The sequence below is a fragment of the Marmota flaviventris genome, chromosome 7 (assembly GCF_047511675.1).
Source record: "Marmota flaviventris isolate mMarFla1 chromosome 7, mMarFla1.hap1, whole genome shotgun sequence".
Classification (NCBI taxonomy): domain Eukaryota; kingdom Metazoa; phylum Chordata; class Mammalia; order Rodentia; family Sciuridae; genus Marmota; species Marmota flaviventris.
Window position 1 is genome coordinate 103,051,988 of NC_092504.1, and position 20,607 is coordinate 103,072,594.

Below are 20,607 nucleotides of genomic sequence, written 5' to 3' on the forward strand. Positions count from 1 at the left end.
CATAGAATATAAGAAAACCTCACTTCTCTATAACCTTATTCCTAGACTAATTTGAGAAGGACAAAATCAGAGAAGCATAAATTTTTAAAGGTCCCAGTTTTGTTCCTAAATTAAAAGAAAACTGCATATTTTATGAATATCTCAGCTGTGTCTTAAAAAAAAATTGTTCCCAGGGATAAGACTTGTTATATTCTGAGTTTAATTTGTCTTGTAATAAAACTTAGAGACTTTTCTGATGTCATTATCCAGTGCTAAAATCCTGAGTCACATTAACCTATGGGCTTTGCTCTTCACTCTAGGGAAATAGGGTTAGACCATGGCTAACTTGGTCCCAAAGACATGCTTCTAAAAACTGTTGCCTCTGTGTGGTTTCTGTCGAGACATCTCTATTGTCTGATTTTTTTCTTCTCCATTTATTTTGTTTTTGAAATTGTTCTCTGTGTTCTGGGGTAATTCGATATTTCATCACTCTGCATCTCTCCTTTGGCCAGAATATATTGAGGTCCTCTATATGTCAAGCACAGTAAACAAAACAAGTTTCTATGTGAATTCACAGTCCATCTGAAAAGAACACTAGGCAGGTAACAAGACCATGTGACAGAGTAGAACAGAGACAATTACCTAACAAGAGACCCTGATTCCATAACATAATAATGCAATATATCCATTAATTTATTTTTATATGTAAAAATATACGTAAAACATACTGAGACTCTTCAGTGGTCATCCTAAACTTATAACTCATATTCTAGTGCCAGAAATATTAGAGGTACATTTGCAAATAATCTACATATTTCTGCTCAAAGTTATGTTCCAGAGCTAACAGCCACTCCTTTGAATGATATCAGGACATAATTCCTTAAGCAACTAAAATGTTATATGAGTTTACTTCTTCTGGCTAAAAACTTAATGAATGGCCTATCATCAAAAATATATACTCGGGGCTGTGGCTGTGGCTCAGTGGTGGAGCGCTTGCCATGCAAGTGTGAGGTACTGGGTTCGATCCTTGGCACCACATAAAAATAAATAAAGATATTAAAATATATATATATATATATATATATATATATATATATATATATATATATACATACTTATGATGGGCTGGGGATGTGGCTCAAGCAGTAACACACTTGCCTGGCATGCGTGGGGCACTGGGTTTGATCCTCAGCACCATATAAAAATAAAGATGTTGTGTCCACCAAAAACTGAAAAATAAATATTAAAAAAAATTCTCTCTCTCCCCCCCTCCTCTCTCTCTCTCTCTTTAAAAAAAAAAAAAAAAAAAAAAAATTATATATATATATATATATATATATATATATATATATATATATATATATGAGAAATATCTATTTTGAATTTCTTCCTCCTTCCTTCCTTCTTTTTTTTCTTTCTCTTTCTTTTGGAGCAGGTAACCATAAATTGAACCCAGGTACACTCAATCACTGAGCCACATCCCCAGCCCCTTTTTTCTTTATTTTGATTCAGGACCTTGCTACACTGCTGAAGTCCTCACTAAATTGCTGAGGCTGATTTTGAACTTGCAATCCTCCTGTTTCATCCTCCCCAGCCACTATTTTACTTTTAAAAAATATCTTCTGCTGAATTTTCCTAATTAAATTTTAAAAAATTGAACTCAAAGAGGTAAATAAAATCATTCATAATCTTACTACCTTTTAATAACTACTGTTGGAATTTTCGTATATGTGCTCTGGCATATTTTTAGGTGATATAGGTAAAAATATTATTAAGTAGAGAAAATGAAGTCATACTCTAATGCCTATGAATTCACATATATCGTATGTATGCATTTAGATAGTATACCTTGTTTGAAAAGCTTTAATGATAGTCCTAAGATATTGGTTAACATATATAGAGAGATTCAAGAGAGTATATGTATTTCAACCATAGGATATTTTTAATTTTAAAAAAATGCTTCCCAAGTGTGCTTTAGTGTAAATTTATAAAACAGAATGCACAGGCTTGGGGGGGGGGGGGAAGAAAAAAAAAAACACTAAAACTCTTGTGCTCTGGAGAATGTAATAAGTGTTTTTATTCCTGTGTGGGCCAGCATGAACAAATCCAGACCCTTCTCTTCTCTTTGTTTAATCTTGGCACAGCATTGGATATTGTGTCTTGAGCTGTCTTATTGCCTGTTGGCTGTTCCGTCAGCTTCTTGTCTGACGGTGATGAAGATGGAACTTCTCATATTTCCTTCCAAATTCCTGCTTCTTCCTCATTATTGGTAAAGCCATCATTCTTTCCAGCGTAGCCTTTTCCAGACAGTGCATTTTAACATTACAAGAAATTCTAAAGGAAAAGTAAGTTTGTAACAGACAAAAGTGATAAAAGGTTGATGATTAACCTGTAAAATAAATACATTGGACCAGTTGCATAGTGATAAATCATGGGTTTCTAAACCCAAAAATAGTACTTTAAAGAGCCACAAAATTAAGGTAAAAGAAAAATATAAAAACACATTCCTACTTAAATTTTTTTTTAAAAAAACTTAAGGAGGAAACCAATGAGCTGAAGTGCATGCCCATCCCAATTTATAGCTCAACAAACTGAAGAAACTACAGTGCAGTGGGCTGGTACATTTGTCATATTTTAAGAAGAATCTATGTCACTAAGAGAATGGAAGTAATGTCATTACTAATTTACTTAAGCAGTAATTGCATAATAAATACACGTAGGTAAATAAAATTTCATTAAACATAACCTATATATTCAGTGCATATTTATGATTAAAAGTTTGCTTTACAATTTTATAAAATTGTTACTTTATTAATGTGCCTAGGAATTTTTTTTTCCTTCTGAGGATTCAAAGATGAAATCTCCAAAATTCACAGAATAAGGAGGAACTTTTGAAATGTTAGGTTTTCTATTTGGAGGGTTTTTATAATGTCAGTTTAAGAATATCCCAACTGGACAGCTCCAAAGAAACTTTACTAGAACCTTTGTCTTTCTTAGAAATGTTAGAAAAATTATTCTTTAAGATAAATTAGAAGTTGACTAAATTGCTGCTATAGTCAAAATACCATTGGAATGTCTCAAAATTAAGGCAAATTTTTAAGAAGAATTTTCAGAAATATTATTAATGTAGTTATTACTAAGAAGAACTTGAAAATAAGGAAGAAAAAAAACAATAGGTAAAGACAAAAAAAATTGCAACCTTAACAAATCCATTTTACCCTGCTAAAATTCCAAAAAGATAGAAAATTTTGAGATAGAGCTTTAGGATAAGAAGAGAGAAACATGAAATTTTAAGGGAAATGCCCTCAAACCATTGAGATGCAGAAAACACAGCTGCAAACTTTGGCCCAAGCCCTTAGCCCATGCCCTTGTAAAATGAGGGGACAATTTTACTATAACTTTAAAAGTAAAATTTACAAGGCAAATTTGACTTGGAGACAGATGATGAAGTTTTAGTAACACAAAAATTATGGCTTATGCATTTATTTCTGTTAACATTTTACCCCTGAAATTTTATGGTAAAAAATGATGATTAGTTTCCAGTTGTTCCAAATGTTCCAGTTTTTCCACATATACCCTAATAACTAAGTTAATTTGTTAAAAATAAAAATTTTCATGTATGCCTTATCATTTTACAACTATTGAATATACCACTGTAATAGAAAATAAGGCATAAAAAGAACACGGGTATTGGGAGCTCAAATGACAAATATTGCCCAAAGTCTTGTCTAAAAAAGTAGTGAACTACGCCAGCTTTAAACTCCAGTAATGATGAAAGATGTGAAGAAATTCAGAAAAGGTCAAAGAAATGATTAAAGGTTGGAAAATTAGATTTCTGCTCTAACCTCAGAAGTTAAAGGCAAAGCCATACTTACATTGTATGATTTGTAAGAGGTCAAAGTTCTGCTAGTGCCTAAAGAAACTTCCTCCTCTGTCTTTGTCACTCAATTGCAGAATACATGTACTATTTTTTTTTAATTCTTTTTAAATTTGCATTTCCATGTGAACTTTTCTCAATAAAATTACAAGGAATTTTTGTTAAACTCTAAGGAAATTATGATTATTCAATATTCTAGTGCTATAGTCCCCAAATAACCATCCGCTTTACCTGCCTCAAAATATTTCTCCTACAGTTGCCCTGCCATGGAGGTGAGAGAATAATTGTTACTATATGATGCCTTTCCTAAATGAGACTTTACTTCTTTTTCATCATTTAAATTTGCTGCCATTTTGGCATAGTCTAACAATTTTTCTTAAACTTCAATGTGTACAGGAATCATCTGGGGATCCTGTTAAAATGCAGATTCAGATTCAGCAGATGGGATTGAAGCAAAGCAATATGCATTTCAAGCTAGTTCCACTAGTTCCCTGGTGAAGTTATCACTGGTCCATGGCACACACTAGTACTCATAAACTTGTAAGCACAGTTTTTAGTAACAGCTTGTATCAGAGAAAAAGTATCTAGAGCACACAGAATAAGCCCATCATCTTTTACTTTATTAAAGAGGGACGATAGATATCTTAACTGAAGATATTGTACCGGCCTCTCCTAAGGGGGCTGCTCCACAATCTTTATGAGGGGCTGTGGATACAGAAAAGCAAGTGGAATGGGTCTTTAGGAAAAGCAGGGATAGAAGCTTGGAGTTGGAAGTCTAAAACACTAATTTCATGAACAACACATTTTTCTAGCATTCTCATCGTTCAAAGAAATTGAATTTGGGCTAATAAAGAGAATGCTAATATACAGAAATGCTTTTGATTTATGGGTGTTCAGCTACTTTGCTGGATTAATTTACTAGCTCTAGAAGTTTTCTGGTGGAACTTTTTGGGTCTTGTAGGTATAGAATCATATCATCAGCAAATAGTGCTAATTTAAGTTCTTCTTTTCTAATATGTATCCCTTTAATTTCTTTTGTCTGTCTAATTGCTCTGGCCAGTGTTTTAAGAACTATGTTAAATAGAAGTGGTGAAAGAGGACATCCCTGTCTTGTTCCAATTTTGAGAGAGAATGCCTTCAATTTTTCTCCACTTAGAATGATCTCTAGAGATTAGAGAAATGCAAATCAAAACCACTCTAAGATTCCATCTCACTCCTATCAGAATGACAGCTATTATGAAGACAAACAATAAGTGTTGGCAAAGATGTAGGGAAAAAAGGTACACTCATACATTGCTGGTGGGACTGCAAGTTGGTGCAGTCAATATGGAAAGCAGTATGGAGATTCCTTGGAAATCTGGGAATGGAACCACCATTCGACCCAGCTATCCCTCTCCTTGGACTATACCCAAAGGACTTAAAAACAGCATACTACAAGGACACAGCCACATCAATGTTTATAGCAGCACAATTCACAATAGCTAAACTGTGGAACCAACCTAGATGCCCTTCTGAAGATAAATGGATAAAAAAAAAGTGGCATATGTACACAATGAAATATTACTCAGAAATAAAAGAATAAAATCATGGCATTTGCAGGTAAATGGATGGAGTTGGAGAAGATAATGCTAAGTGAAGTTAGTCAGTCCCAAAAAAACAAATACCAAATGTTTTCTCTGATATAAGGAGGCTGACTCATAGTGGGGTAGGGAAGGGGAGCATGGGAAGAATAGATGAACTCGAGATAGGACAGAGGGATGGGAGGGGAAGGGAGGGGACAGGGGGTTAGCAATGATGGTGGAATGTGATGTACATCCTTATCCAAAGTACATGTTCGAGACGGGGGAAGGAAGCGGTCCATCTCGGTTCTCCACACCGGTCAGACCACAGAGGAGGCCAGCAGCCACCATGTTGGTAAACTGACGTCACCATCCCTGTTTTTGACTGACTGCAGCTCATTCAGCCATAGAACAGGTAATTTCAGGCTGCAATTCGCCTGCGGCTTGCAGACAGATTGCTAGGGTTCAGCGCCTGGGTGCTTCTTAGAACCTGATCTTATCGGAGCGAACACCGAGCGCGGGGCGGCCGAGTTCCGGCTCCCGGAACCGTCCCGGAACCGCCCTGGCCCAGGGCTGCGGAGCCTGCGGAGGCTGCTTCTTGGACCCTGCCCCTATCAGAGCATACACCAAGCACTAAGCAGCCGAATTCCGGCTCCCGGAACTGAGCCCGCGGGGACTGCTTCTTGGAGCTTACACTTATAGGAGCTTACACTGAGCACGGAGCGGCCGAGTTCCGGCTCCCGGAACTTCCCTGGCCCGGGGCTAGGAGCCCGCGGAAACTGCTTCTCGGTCCGGGTCCTGCTGAGGGCCGGTCAGGACTCACCCGTTGCTTTGGTTGCCCGGCAAGGGGAACGAAATGTTGCCATTCGCATAGGATACCAACATGGCAGAGATCTGATGTCAGCAGAAAGCGGCGGAGGAGAGAACTTCATCAATACCAGCGGTGACATAAGCAGTTGGTCTCCTGGTAGGGGGGGGTGAGGCACAGTCACCCGAGTCTCCTCAATTTGTCCTCGAGCCAGAGGGGAGGAGCCGGGCCGCCGCCAGCACCCGGAGCAGGCCCAGCGGCTCGCCAGCATGGTGACCGCGTGACCCCAATTGGAGAGGGGGCGGAGCGGAGCCACCACCCGCACCCGCAAGGTGGGCAGACCCGCGACCCAGTGGTACATGGGCGTGGTAGGAGGGGCAGGGCAGAGCCGCCGTTCGCGCTTGCAAGTTAAACAGACCTGTGACAGCCTGGCGGGTCAGGCCCAGTGGCCTGCCACTGTGGTACACACGTCACCCCAACTGGAGTAGGGGCAGAGCAGATCCTTCTCCCACGCCCGGATCAGGCCCTGCCGGTGTGGTGGTCACGTGACCCCAATTGGAGTGGGGGCGGAGTGGAACCGCCTCCCGTGCCCGCAGGGTGAGCAGACCAGTGATCAACCTGCAGATCAGGCCCAGGGGTCCGCAGGCGTGGTAGGAGGGGCAGGGCAGATCCGCCGCCCGCGCCTCCAAGGTAGGCAGACCTACAACAGACCGGCGGATCAGGCCCAGGAGCCTGCCGGCGTGGTACAAACACCACCCTAATTGGAGTAGTGGCAGAGCAGAGTCGCCGCCTGTGCCAGGAACAGGCCCAGCGTCCTGCAGGCGGGGTAGTCACGACACCCCAATTGGAGTAGGGGCAGAGCAGAACCTCCACCCGTGCCCGAAAGGTGGGCAGATCTGCGACCGACCAGCGGGACAGGCCCAGTGGCCTGCCGGTACGACAGACACGTCACCCCATTTGGAGTAGGGGCAGAGTAGAGCCGCCGCCCGCACCTGCAGGGTAGGCAAACCTGCAACCGACCGGCGGATCAGGCCCGGTGGCCTGCCGGCGTGGTACACTCGTCACCCCAATTGGAGAAGGGGCAGAACAGAGCCGCCGCCAGCTCCCAGAACAGGCCCAGTGACCTGCCAGCGTGGTAGCCACGACACCCCAATTGGAATAAGGAGAGAGCAGAGCCGCCGCCCGCACCTGCAGGAAAGATACGCAAGCAGTATGAAAAGACAAGGAAAGAAAGGACCACAAGCAATGCAGGTCAACGCAACTTTAGAAGAGGTAACAGCTGCAGCAGATGGAATGTCAGATAAAGAATTCAGGATATACATGCTTCACATGATCTGGAGTATCAAGGAAGACATTAAACAGCAAAATCAGACAATGAAAGATCACCTCGACAATGAATTACGCAAACAAATCCAGGAAGCAAAGGATCAACTATACAGGGAGATAGAGGTTATAAAAAACAAACAATCAGAAATCCTAGAAATGCAGGAAGCAATAAACCAACTTAAAAACTCAATGGAGAATACTACCAGCAGAGTAGAACACTTAGAAGATAGAACATCAGACAATGAAGACAAAGTATTTCAACTGGAAAAGAACATAGACAGCTCAGCAAGACTGTTAAGAAACCATGAGCAGAACATCCAAGAAATATGGGATAACATTAAGAGACCAAATTTAAGAGTCATTGGGATACAGGAAGGTACAGAGCTCCAAACCAAAGGAATGAGCAGTCTATTCAATGAAATAATACAAGAAAACTTCCCAGACTTGAAGAATGAGACAGAATCCCAAATCCTAAAAGCCTACAGGACGCCGAATGTGCAAAATCATAAGAGATCCACACCTAGACACATTATAATGAAGATGCCCAACATACAGAATAAGGAGAGAATTTTAAAAGCTACAAGAGAAAGGAAGCAGATTACATTTAGGGGTAAGCCAATCAGGATAACAGCTGATCTTTCAACACAGACTCTGAAAGCTAGAAGATCCTGGAATAACATATTTCATACACTGAAAGAAAATGGGTTCCAACCAAGAATTGTGTATCCAGCGAAATTAAGCTTCAGGATGGAGGATGAAATTAAAAACTTCCACGATAAACAAAAGTTTAAAGAATTCGCAGCTAGAAAACCATCTCTTCAAAACATCCTTGGCAAAACATTACAGGAAGAGGAAATGGAAAATAACAATGAAAACCAACAGTGGGAGGTAGGACAGTAAAGGGGGGGGGGGAAATAATCAAAGAGGAAAACAAACCATGTTTAGTAACAAAAATAAACAAATATGGCTGGAAGAACAACCCATATCTCAATAATAACCCTAAATGTTAATGGCTTAAACTCACCAATTAAGAGACACAGGCTAGTAGAATGGATCACAAAACAAGACCCAACAATATGCTGCCTACAGGAGACGCATTTGATAGGAAAAGACATACATAGGCTGAAGGTGAAAGGTTGGGAAAAATCATATCACTCATATGGACTTTGGAAACAAGCAGGAGTGTCCATACTCATATCAAATAAAATAGATTTCAAGCCAAAGTTCATCAAAAGAGATAAAGAGGGACACTACATACTGCTTAAGGGAACCATACACCAACAAGACATAACAATCATAAATATTTATGCCCCAAACAATGGTGCAGCTATGTTCATCAAACAAACTCTTCTCAAGTTCAAGAGTCTAATAGACCACCATACCATAATCATGGGAGACTTCAACACACCTCTCTTGCCACAGGACAGATCTTCCAAACAAAAGTTGAATAAGGAAACTATAGAACTCAATAACACTATTAATAACCTAGACCTAATTGACATATATAGAGTATACCACCCAACATCAAGCAGTTACACTTTTTTCTCAGCAGCACATGGATCCTTCTCAAAAATAGATCATATATTATGTCACAGGGAAACTCTTAGACAATATAAAGGAGTAGAGATAATACCATGCATCTTATCTGATCATAATGGAATGAAACTGAAAATCAACAATAAAAGAAGGAAGGAAAAAGCATACATCACTTGGAGAATGAACAATAGGTTACTGAATGATCAATGGCTTATAGAAGACATCAAGAAGGAAATTTAAAAATTCTTAGAGATAAATGAAAACACAGACACAACATATCGGAATCTATGGGACACATTGAAAGCAGTTCTAAGAGGAAAATTCATTGCTTGGAGTTCATTCCTTAAAAAAAGAAAAAAACAACAAATAAATGATCTCATACTTCATCTCAAAATCCTTGAAAAAGAAGAGCAAAACAACAGCAAAAGAAGTAGAAGGCAAGAAATAATTAAAATCAGAGCTGAAATTAATGAAATCGAAACAAAAGAAACAATTGAAAAAATTGACAAAACTAAAAGTTGGTTCTTTGAAAAAATACACAAAATAGACAGACCCTTAGCGATGCTAGCGAAGAGAAGAAGAGAGAGAACTCAAATTACTAGCATACAGGATGAAAAAGGCAATATCACAACAGACACTTCAGAAATACAGAAGATAATCAAAAACTATTTTGAATCCTTATACTCCAATAAATTAGAAGATAGTGAAGGCATAGATAAATTTCTGAAGTCATATGATCTGCCCAGATTGAGTCAGGAGGATATAGAAAACCTAAACAGACCAATATCAATTGAGGAAATAGAAGAAACCATAAAAAGACTACCAACTAAGAAAAGCCCAGGTCCGGATGGGTTTACAGCAGAATTTTACAAAACCTTTAAAGAAGAACTAATACCAATACTTTTCAAGCTACTTCAGGAAATAGAAAAGGAGGGAGAACTTCTAAATTCATTCTATGAGGCCAACATCACCCTGATACCTAAACCAGACAAAGACACTTCAAAGAAAGAAAACTACAGACCAATATCTCTAATGAACCTAGATGCAAAAATCCTCAATAAAATTCTGGCGAATCGGATACAAAAACATATCAAAAAAACTGTACACCATGATCAAGTAGGATTCATCCCTGGGATGCAAGGCTGGTTCAATATACGGAAATCAATAAATGTTATTCACCACATCAATAGACTTAAAAATAAGAACCATATGATCATCTCGATAGATGCGGAAAAAGCATTCGACAAAGTACAGCATCCCTTTATGTTCAAAACTCTAGAAAAACTAGGGATAACAGGAACATACCTCAATTTTGTAAAAGCAATCTATGCTAAGCCTCAGGCTAGCATCATTCTGAATGGAGAAAAACTGAAGGCATTCCCTCTAAAATCTGGAACAAGACAGGGATGCCCTCTCTCTCCACTTCTGTTCAACATAATTCTCGAAACACTGGCCAGAGCAATTAGACAGACGAAAGAAATTAAAGGCATCAAAATAGGAAAAGAAGAACTTAAATTATCACTATTTGCAGATGATATGATTCTATACCTAGCAGACCCAAAAGGCTCTACAAAGAAACTATTAGAGCTAATAAATGAATTCAGCAAAGTGGCAGGATATAAAATCAACACGCATAAATCAAAGGCATTCCTGTATATCAGCGACAAATCCTCTGAAATGGAAATGAGGACAACCACTCCATTCACAATATCTTCAAAAAAAATAAAATACTTGGGAATCAACCTAACAAAAGAGGTGAAAGACTTATACAATGAAAACTACAGAACCCTAAAGAGAGAAATAGAAGAAGATCTTAGAAGATGGAAAAATATACCCTGTTCATGGATAGGCAGAACTAACATCATCAAAATGGCGATATTACCAAAAGTTCTCTATAGGTTTAATGCAATGCCAATCAAAATCCCAATGGCATTTCTTGTAGAAATAGAGAAAGCAATCATGAAATTCATATGGAAAAATAAAAGACCCAGAATAGCAAAAACAATGCTAAGCAGGAAGTGTGAATCAGGCGGTATAGCGATACCAGACTTCAAACTATACTACAGAGCAATAGTAACAAAAACAGCATGGTACTGGTACCAAAACAGGCGGGTGGACCAATGGTACAGAATAGAGGACACAGAAACCAATCCACAAAACTACAACTATCTTATATTTGATAAAGGGTCTAAAAGCATGCAATGGAGGAAGGATAGCATCTTCAACAAATGGTGCTGGGAAAACTGGAAATCCATATGCAACAAAATGAAACTGAATCCCTTTCTCTCGCCATGCACAAAAGTTAATTCAAAATGGATCAAGGAGCTTGATATCAAATCAGAGACGCGCCGTCTGATAGAAGAAAAAGTTGGCTACGATCTACAGTCGGTGGGGTCGGGCTCCAAATTCCTCAATAGGACACCCATAGCACAAAAGTTAATAACTAGAATCAACAAATGGGACTTACTCAAACTAAAAATTTTTTTTTCAGCAAAAGAAACAATAAGAGAGGTAAATAGGGAGCCTACACCCTGGGAACAAATCTTTACTCCTCACACTTCAGATAGAGCCCTAATATCCAGAGTATACAAAGACCTCAAAAAATTAGACAATAAGAGAACAAACAACCCAATCAACAAATGGGCCAAGGACCTGAACAGACACTTCTCAGAGGAGGACATACAGTCAATCAACAAGTACATGAAAAAATGCTCAACATCTCTAGCAGTCAGAGAAATGCAAATCAAAACCACCCTAAGATACCATCTCACTCCAGTAAGATTGGCAGCCATTAGGAAGTCAAACAGCAACAAGTGCTGGCGAGGATGTGGGGAAAAGGGTACACTTGTACATTGCTGGTGGGACTGCAGATTGGTGCAGCCAATTTGGAAAGCAGTATGGAGATTTCTTGGAAAGCTGGGAATGGAGCCACCATTTGACCCAGCTATTCCCCTTCTTGGTCTATTCCCTAAAGACCTAAAAAGAGCATGCTACAGGGACACTGCTACATCGATGTTCATAGCAGCACAGTTCACAATAGCAAGACTGTGGAACCAACCTAGATGCCCTTCAATAGACGAATGGATAAAAAAAATGTGGCATTTATACACAATGGAGTATTACTCTGCATTAAAAAATGACAAAATCATAGAATTTACAGGGAAATGGATGGCATTAGAGCAGATTATGCTAAGTGAAGCTAGCCAATCCCTAAAAAACAAATGCCAAATGTCTTCTTTGATATAAGGAGAGTAACTAAGAACAGAGTAGGGACGAAGAGCAGGAGAAGAAGATTAACATTAAACAGGGATGAGAGGTGGGAGGGAAAGGGAGAGAGAAGGGAAATTGCATGGTAATGGAAGGAGACCCTCAGGGTTATACAGTGGAGGGGGTAGAGAGAGAGGAGGGGAGGGGAGGGGAGAGGTGGGGAGAGGGGAGGGGGGAGGATGGGAAAGGCAGCGGAGCACAACAGACACTAGTATGGCAATTTGTAAATCAATGGATGTGTAACTGATGTGATTCTGCAATCTGTGTATGGGGTGAAGGTGGGAGTTCATAACTCACTTGAATCAAAGTGTGGAATATGATATGTCAAGAAATTTGTAATGTTTTGAACAACCCACAATAAAAAATTAAAAAAGAAAAAAAAAAGTACATGTATGAAGACATGAATTGGTGTGAATATGCTTTATATACAGAGATATGAAAATTGTGCTATATATGTGTAATATGAATTGTAGTGCATTCTGCTGTCATTTATTAAAAAAATAAAAAATATTGTGTCAAAAATAAATAAAGAAAGAAAATACTCATGAGATTACAGGAAACTCATCTATTGTTCTTTATTTTCAGAGGTAAACAAACTTCTTTTTTTAGACTGAAGACAAATTAAAGAACTTTCTTTTTCTTTATTTCAATTTGAGTCTTTTAGATTCATTTTTTCTAAATATTCAATATTAACTTCCTGAATATAATTGCACAATTTTTAAATGTTATAGTATTAATTTGTTTCCTCATCTATCAACCCAAACAGTAATGATAATGGCTCTTGATTTACAATTCACAAATTATCCACATGGTTTTCCCAGATGGAACAAAATATGCATTTTACCTGGCAGAGGTAAAATCATTGCAATATGCCAAAGATCATGTATCTCCTTAGCCACAAAAAACATTCTATTCTCATTCCATATGAAATAAGTAAGTTCAAACATTCCATATTGACTAGAATAACCACTGTGACATGACTAACTTCTATGGGAACTGGAATATTAAACTGTAAAATTATTTTATTTTAATAATAAAATGGCGACAGCAATTCTCTAGTACTTTTAAAATAATAGTATTAATTCTTTAAATATCCTATTTGTCTCTCCATCATATTGTCTTTTGTTTTAGTCATCTCTTCCATTGCTATGACCAAAAAACCTGAGAAGAGCAACACAAAGGGGAAAAAGTATATTTTTGGCTCAGTTTCAGAGGTCTTAGTCCATAGAGAGCCAACTCCATTGCTCTGTGCCCAAGATGAGGCAGAACATCATGGCAGAAGTGTGTGGCAGAGGAATGCAGCTCCAGACATGGTGACAAGGAAGTAGAGAGAACTCTGCTCATCAGAGACAAAATATCAACCAAAGGCGTACCCCCAATGACCTATCACCTTTAGCCATGCCCTACCTGTTACCAGCCAGTTAATCAGTGTCAGTGGATCAATGCACTGATTAGATCACATCTCTCATAATCCAATCATTTCACCTCTAAAGGTTTCGGAATTGTCTTACACATGAGCTTTTGGGGGATGACTCATATGTATACTGTAACATTTTTGTAACTCAAAGTTATATCAAATGCACCTAGTTATTTAGGGACAATGCTAAGTAAAAGATACTGTACTAAGAATTTAATTCTTAGTTCATGCACTGAAAACAACAATAAAGTGCAGATGTGAAAAACTTCTTATCTAACTTTAAGTACTTCGGATAAAAAATAATGAAATGTAAAAGTCATTCTTCTCCAAGTCTCAAAATATTAATAATTTTTTTCTTTTACATTATCAACCTACTATAAAATAGATAAGGTACACAGAAAAGTGAAGATAGTTGATACTGAATCCTTTTCTAAAATACTTAAGAGAGAGAAAAGGCATGATGAGGGGCATTGTACCTATAATATAAGAAAATGATCAAAGGATTCAAAAATACTTTATCCACTGTAGTAGAATAATCTTAGGTTGTTTTTCTCAGTTACAAGGATTCATAGGTTCTTCAGATAGACCTGGGTCCAGCACTCTTTGAAACATAGGCTGGAAGCAAAGTTATGGGCTCAGAGAATTCTTCCAGTCAATAATCTTACAGAGGCAGCCTTATTGATTCTTCAGTAATTTGACCAGTACAAGTGCAATCATCTATTTCCTCAAGCCATTTCATTCTTTTACACTGTGTAGGTGGCAACCCAGCTTCTTGCAAGGGAATAAAGCACAACTTGCAAGGAGTATTTTATAGAGACATGAACTCTGCCACTAGTAGAGAAAAGGCGGGGGAAAAAAAGCATAAACAGATGGTATGATGAAAATATTCTTGCCAAGTAATTATAAAGTACAATTCCTTCAGGAGCAAATAATGGCCAATCAATCTTTGTACCAAAGCAAAATAGATGAGTGGTTTTTAAATGTAACATTTAGAATCAGACCAGAATCACGTCTGAGTACAACTTAATAGCATTGTTATCCTGGGTACTCTCTGGAAGTCTCAGTTCTCTCATGATTGAAGTGGTGATAAGATTATTTACTACCTTATAATAACTGAAAATCACATGAGATAATTTATAAAAAGTATATTGCACGTGATACCTGGCTCATGTCAATGAACATTTAGCTATTATTCTAATCCTTCAATTTCAAGAAACCATCACTTGTAAAGCACATTATAAATATAACAAAAGCTTTTCAAGGAAATATGCCATCTTAAACATACAAGATATGTAAGACATCAATTTCAGAGACAAATTTTTTTGATTAAAAACTTTTTGGATAAAAGAAGTTTGCAATTAACATTTGGTGTGCTCACGTCTGTTTTAATATAAAGTTTCTGGGACAGTCACTAAAAATAAACAAATAATAAGTACGAATTACCTGTGTGGTTGTGAATGTGTGTTTGTATATTCAATATAGTTATCTTAATTCCAACAAAGAAGTTAACATATAATATGAATCAAAGTTGTAATATTAAAGAATAAACCTTTACCTCTTAGGGAATAAAAAAGAAAAATATTTAATGACATTGTTTAAAGATGTATGTGTTGAGTCTTGTTCACTACTATGATATTGACAGTTTACACTTTACTCATATTCAATCATTGGTTTTAATTATCATAGCATAGACTTTTAAAGACATCTATTTGTGAGAAAATCTGCTGATTTAAACCTCTTCAGTTTATACAAAATTTGACTGGTAATTTTTTTTACTTTATAAAATTACCTACACATATCCTCTATTCTGTTAAAAAGAGTGTGGTAAAAATATTTGCTTTGCTGAAATATAATCTCAGAGCTGTTCAAATGGTAGATGGTAATATTCCTAGATGGAGATTTTGGTACTTTTAAAATAATTATTTAACAAGAGAGTAGAAATCTATAATTGCAAAAATGGAAATATGCCTTAGATATGGAAATGTCTCTTCTGCAAGGTAAGATAGTACATTAGAAATTCAGAGAGGTTTATACATATGCTTCTGGCCCTAATACATTGATTCAGCCTTCTTCTTTTTCCTTCCTCTGCTTTCCAGTAAATGAAAAACTATTATATGGCAATGACAGAAGCAATGCAGATTTAGATAATGGCACTGTTAGAACCTTCATCTATTTCAAAACAATTCCATGTAAAAAAGGCACATATGGAGGATCAATCTAAAATGATAAACTTTCTCATGGAGTATTTGCTCCTTCATCTCTCTGTACAAACATACATTATTTTCTTTCCTCTCTAGCCCTGTGCAATGAATTGCCATAGAACACACATTATTTTTCACTCTAGTGGCAGAAATGCCAACAGAAAGAATAAGGCTCACAAAAGGTGAAACAAAGGTGACACAAAACCAAACAAATCTGCCATCCTTTTGATGCCAGTTTCAAGGAAATGCTTTGTAGATGAGAGGCAGGTAATAGAGGATGACTAGTTAATGTTTATTACTAACATATGGTTTTATTTATGGCCAAAGAAAATACTGAGTATGCAACTAAAGATAAAAGGAAGGAGGTGACATTTTCCCCCATGTTGTTCTTAATATTTGTCTTTATGTTTATTGTTTTTTCAAATGGTAAAAATTGGCCAATATAGAGGCATGATGCAGCAGGAAGAAGACACATGATATAGGTCACATACTAGGCCAGCTTTGTAGGTATCTCTCTGTGTAATTGCATGCAACTCACACCCATAAAGGCCCTGTTCTTGACTTAATGTTCTGCTGTTGCTGCCTTGAAATTTGAATGACTTTGTTTTAACTTGAGCTTTGTAAGTGAAGTCTGGGGGTACAATGAAGCATGAATTTGAGCAAAGACAGTATGTGTAATAGGCCTATTGGTCATTCTTCTTTGTCCCATTCTCAGACAGCATTTGTGATGTCAGATAACCATGGAATTCTAATGCAGTGAATCTCAAAGTGAGCACAGACTTAGTGTATTTCATTTAGGGATGAATAAGCAGTGGCAATAATGGCCCTGGACAGCTTTCCATTTGTACTACAATTTGCTTCAAACCCAGACAAAAAGCATTCTAAGCAACATGACAACTAAGAAACCCTATCATATCTTTTCTTACTTGTGTTACTTCCTCCTAGTACCCAATTATTTAGGCTGAAAATGATGACATAGAAACAAAGAGTAAGTTAAGGTGACGATAATTCCTTTTCCTTTCATTCATCCTTACTCATAAGCAAGGCAAAGAAAGGAGTATTGACAGAATATGCATGTATCAGGAAGTAAAATCAAAATAGTTGAATCACTTTTGTACAGCATTCCCACTATTCTGGTAAAAATGAAATACATATGTATGTGCAGAGATATGGAATGTGAATTGTATAATTTTGGTGATTCCACATCTGAGTTAAATGCTCTCGTATTTGCATGTAAAATTGGCATCGCACAGCATAAAGTTGGATGATCAAATTAACAATAATATTCTAAAATTTAAATTTTCCTCTTTTTAGAACTAGATGAAATAGAACATTTTAACAGATAAAAATAGAGGGAGAAGCCATGGAAGAAAGGAAAATATACCTTTTTTGTACCTACTTTTCCTGCTCTTTGAAATGGGGAGCCCATATTTTCACTTTGTTTTGATTCTCAGAAATAATGTAGCCAGCCCTGGCTGTCAAGGAGCTTGAATAGACAGGCTTAGGGCTGAAGTCTGTCTTTGCTATTTATTGAGAGTACAACTACCAGATACACAGGATCTGAATTCAGTTGGGGACAAAATTCATTTTAACAGAAGGGATTGAGTAAAATTAAAAAATACCAGTGAGTGCAGGGCCCAATCTCATTCCCTTGTTTAGGTGCTGTGATTCTTTTCCTACCATTAACCATGGTCTGCTTTATATGATGCTCACTCAATTGTATTTATATAGTTTCTATTTTTCACCTCAGTCTAGACCTGATCCTTTATCTCCTTTCATTCAACATTTGTGATTGGATTTTCACTCCATCCTTGCTTCCTGGATCTTGCCTGGTTATCCTTTTAAAAACCACCGACGGGCTGCTGTGTTGAAAACCTGTACACCTAATCTGTGTACCCAGCACTCTCCTGTGCTCTAAGTTCATCTATTCAACTGCCTACTCCATATCAGCCTTGCATCCTCTGTATGTTCCTCAAGTACAGTAGATCTAAATCAAAATTGCTGCTCACCTACCCTCCAGCCTTTTCAAAGTATTCTTCTCTATTTTTCTCAACTTCATTAATAACTCTATTACATTCAGTCATCCAAGCCAGAATCTCAGGTTTATTCTAAATTCCTTTTTCTCTTTGACTCTCCACATCCAATTAAACACCAAATTCTGTCAACAATAGCTTCTAAAATCCTTCCTATCTACCGTGACTTTCGAGTATGCACCTGTCTATTTGACCTGGATTATTGTTCTTTCCTGCAATTACCATGCCCTTCCAATTTATTTCAGCCCTATGCTGCATGAGTGACATTTCTAAAAGGCAAATTGTATTGCACCATTTTTTTTGGTAACAAAACTAAAAATTCCTCACTTTTAGACACAAACTCTAGCATCTGCAATTTTTTATTCAAATACCTTCAAATGAAGCCTCTGTTTTTCTCCACACTTCTTTCTTGCCTTTTCCATTTGTGTCCTAGGCATTGGCTATATGAAGCTATTAAACTTCCTAAACTTGCTCACCCCTCTCTTCTCCACAGTTTGCATACAAACTCCAGTACTTTCCAACTATCATCTTTCAGGCTTATTTCTCTGTCACTTTACTGAGCCATTAGAAGACCTGAGTTAATTGTTGCCAAATAGTTCCGTTTCACTGTCATTATAGTAAGCTTTCTTGATAAAGTGCCTGAAAAGTGGGATATTTTGGCTTAATTCAGAATTGACTACAGTAAAATGTGTTTAAGAGCTATAATAGAGAAATAGTATCAAGTGACTCTCTCCAGAGGAAAGCAGACATCGGGCCAGATTCACAGAAGGATGACCTTTTAACTTACTATAAAAGGATAAATAGGAGGCATCTGCAAGGCAGAAAAAGGTATTAGACAGATGAAGGTATTCTCTGTAGAGAAATAGAATATGTAGAGGCACAATAAAACTGGGTACATCGAGAAGATTTTAGACAGTTCAGAACGGCTGGATCCTCCTTGTGTGGCAATGGGAAATAAGAAATAAAACCATGTCAGGAGATATTTGGGAAGCAAAATTTGGTGAATAAATGACAAAGGAAGTAAGAGTGAAAAATAGTTGATCAAAACCATAAAATTTCAAGTTTAGTCTAAAAGGTGGATCATTAGAACAAACACAGAGACTAAGGATACACAGGTAATTCAGAAAGAAGAGAATTTAGGGACCTATAGAAACCCAGGCAATAGATTGTCAAATACTGAATTGAGAGTTTTGAGGAGAAAAGATAAATGCTGTGTAGGAATCATTTGGAAATAGTTAGTAGGTAATGTAGGTGAGAATTCTTGATTATAAAGTGAGAGAAGGGCTGAGAACGTGACTGTCAGCAATATCAATAAGGAGGCAGTAGGAGAATTCAGCAAGTTCCCTTTAAAACACCAAGAATAGAGGAACAAGATAAGGGAGTTTCTCTGAAAGATCTGAGATACTCAGTAATAACCAATCAGGATTTACTCCTGTTTCCCAATCTGACACTTTTGCTTCCTTACTTACCAGCATCATGATATATAACAGTCTTACTGTCTCAACATTGCATTGAGATATTCCTTTAGGCTAACTTAATTATTTTAAATAGAACATATTGTGTAGCAGTTTAGCCAGGCTGTCCAGAGGTGGTGGTGAAATAGCTAACCACTGGTATGACACAGCACCAACCAACCAGAACAGATTAGTCTTTAGCTTCCATGCTAAGAAAGTAAATGATGCCTACCAAACATTACTCTTTAAATAACAGAATTATGGAACTTTGACCACAGGATTTTAAGTCTGACAAGGGATAGGGGTAGGAGTGAGAAGCTAGAGGACTTGGAGCTATAGATATTTACAAACTGTTAGAATACTTCAATATTTTAAATCTGGTGTAAGCAATGCTGATAACAAGTGAATATAGATCAAACTGCAGGGTTTATATTGTTGCTCCCAAGTGTGGATTTGTTCAACAATTATATCTCTAACTCTTATACCTTAATAAAATGACAAAGTTGAAGGAATAGAATTTTAATTAATTGGAGGAGTAATTGCTAAGAAGACACGCTTGTAGGAAAAGGTAGTTTGAATGAATGAATGGACAAATGATTACCAAACACACCAAGTGCCTATTTTATACCAAGTGTTATACAGAGGTATACATACTAGTTCTAGAAAGCTGATTTTATAACATTGTGTACCTTTAAAACACCTGTCAAGGGTGTAGATCTCATGCTAATTGTTGCCACCAAAATAAAGCAAAACCCAAAACACTTGATATGTAAAGAAATGGTAGGAGACCTGAATATAAATTTTTCACACGAAAATGAGAAAAATTTGAATCAGAGATATATTATGAGTTGTTAAGGAGAATCAATTCTTCTAAGTGGCTCCAGAATTGCACTGCGTCTGTAATCCTTTCTTTCTTTATAAACTTAGATGTGTCCATCTTCAGCACATGACTCTAGTGCTTGTTGAAAGAACAAACATGACTGAAAGGAGCACTGACACTTTTATTCATGTCACATTGACCAGAACTCAGTTCATGACACATACCTAACTTAAGGGATGTTAGGAAATATTACCTACCATTGTGCTTTGGAAAAGGATGAAAATGAGGTTCAATTAGTTGGTTCCTGAACTTCTCTGATAGGAAGAATGA

The 20,607-nt window shown here is 37.4% G+C and overlaps 1 protein-coding gene across 2 annotated transcripts in view; it reads right to left on the reverse strand.

The window, feature by feature from the left end:
- Positions 1 to 20,607, reverse strand: part of Grid2 (glutamate ionotropic receptor delta type subunit 2) — a 1,380,466-nt gene that overhangs the window by 582,561 nt on the left and 777,298 nt on the right. The window lies entirely within an intron of this gene.